This window comes from Anopheles darlingi, chromosome 2 (genome assembly GCF_943734745.1).
Source record: "Anopheles darlingi chromosome 2, idAnoDarlMG_H_01, whole genome shotgun sequence".
NCBI classification, from domain to species: Eukaryota; Metazoa; Arthropoda; class Insecta; order Diptera; family Culicidae; genus Anopheles; species Anopheles darlingi.
The window spans coordinates 42,604,403-42,606,902 of record NC_064874.1 but is presented as its reverse complement, the minus strand read 5'-3'; positions in this window follow the sequence as shown (position 1 = coordinate 42,606,902).

Genomic DNA, 2,500 nt, shown 5'->3' with positions numbered 1-2,500 from the left:
ATAAAATATTGTCTCGTTTTCTAACGTCAAGGCAAAACTACTTATCTCTTAAAATCATACTTTAAAAATATCGATCAAGTGTTTGCCATTTGTAACGAATTACTCAAACCATCTAAGACTAAGATGACATCGTTGAATTGTTGTAAAACATGCAATTGTGTAAATAATTTATTTGATCCAAAGTGCTACCACAAGAATCGCACCGACGACTGACATCAGTAACGGAAGCTTTTATGCGCAGAGAACAGCAATTGCAAGAGTAAAGCACCACTTCAGTTTTATGAAAATTGAATTTCCTAGGTCTCTTGAAACGATTACGGGAACCTTTCTACAAATATTACGGTCGCATTCCGAATTGGGACAAGCGGTTCTGCTAAACGGTATACCTGATCGTTTTGATTTTCATGCCCACCTCACCTTTTGCCCAGCGAATTGGTGGAAGATTATAGTTATTTTGTTGGTTTGTTGAAAGTATGTACAACGTGTTTTATTGCTTTACTATTAGATAATTTATGCGATAGAATATATAATACTAATAAAATTCGCTCACCAACATAAAGAAAAGTATGATCTTCTACAATAGCAGGATTAATATCTATTATTGTAAAAAAAATAATTTATGTGCAGCAAATCCATTTTTTTCGAATTTAAAATAAATCAACATCCTTCACCATCAATCAGATAGATTTACCAATAGCAGTTTAACTGCAACCTAAGCGAGCTTCAGCGCGCGAGATCCTTGTTATCCAATTTAATTTCAATTAATTCATAGATCAATCGGAACAGTTCGAACTAAAGGGTTTCGCCATTAATATTATAAGTCCCTAGAGTATATTTAAACTAAATTCCCTAGAGATATCACATTTACTGTCCACTTAGCTTAGACCAGGAAGCATAGACCTTTCTCAGCCATATCTTGAAAGTAAATATTTCCTCTATCTGTGTATGGAACAAGTTGCTGACACCGTCACTTAGATTGGTTGTGTTGATTCCATACATGTCGAAAGCATGTGTATGTGAAATTTGCACATAAGTGCTCACAATAAATACCCGCATACATTTATTGAGGATTCAGTTGGCATTCAATTTGAGTAATCCGCCGTATGTTTAAGATATTCAATTTGTTGTTTCAATACTCACTTTGTAGTTACTGCAATATCCATTAGCAATCATTATTTCTACACTATCTCTTTTCAAATTGCTCCATGTTTGGCCTATTTTCGAACGGACGACGAACGTATAGATCTAATTTTTAAACTATTGAATCACAATTGAAAGTTCATGTTATCGGTTATTGAAATTCACTAATAATCATTGTGAAATCAGTGCCTATACTTAATGCCGATTAATCATACCCAATCTTTTTGGAATAACACGATGGTACACATTTACGCAATTTCTGTACACTTTTAACATTTTGGAGAGTGCAGCAAAACTTTGCGAGACTATGAAACATAGCATCTTAAATACTACACGCTTCAGCCTGCCATGGCTGTGGAAAGAAATAGCAAACGATGCAACGATTTTACTTTATGATCTGCAAAATGAATGCAAAAAAAGCTCTACCATAATTGACGCCATCGTACGGCTGATTGCGTTCTACCGCACAAATCGTCTGATCTGTTCGGTAATAGAATTTTCAAACATTATCTTTCTTTCGCGGTTCCCCACCATTGACTTTTTTGATGCCCTCAAGTTATAAAAAGCCGCTCTGGAACGTACAATGGAAATCAAACAAAAAAGAGCAGGAAGACGGAGCAAAATGGAAACTATTACGAAGAATGGAACTCAATATTTTAGTGATTTTTTCCAATCTTAGAACCACCGTACTATATTATCTTTCCCAATAGAAGTGAGTGTAGATGGGTGTGTATCCAAACAGTATATATATGTGTGTGTGTGTGTGTGTGTGTGTGCATGTGCTTCATTACGCCGAATAAGTTATGAAAATGGCCAGCTGGTTCCTACGCGCTTCTGAATCTGGCAACAATTTTCACTAATGTGCTTCTGAAAATTATATAATTTTATTACACTTATACAATCCTGGCTCTAATTACTTTTATTTATACTTTTACTTTTATTTATATATTTTTCTTATCACACTGCTAAAAGTCCGTCCTTCTATATGTTTTTAAAAAACTTGTTCTATTTTTAGTTATCAGATCAGATGTGAAATTTTAAGCTTAACCACCTCGACTCAATATATTTTGCATGATACCTGAAAAGCACTCAATATTGTTTATCACATACCACTAATTTTTTATAGTATTGTGGTAGTTTCTTGTCAAATTCAAGCATAAACAAATTCAATAGTATATGTACAAATTTTAAATTTACTATCGCTGGTGTGGTCGTTTATAATAGATCGTATTGTGATATAAAGCATCCAAAGCAAAGATAATAAATGGTTTGTTTGACCTTCTTATCCCCAAAATCTCTTATAGCGAACTGTAGAACGTAAATAAATAAAGTATGCTCTAGATAAATATTATTTTAAAAA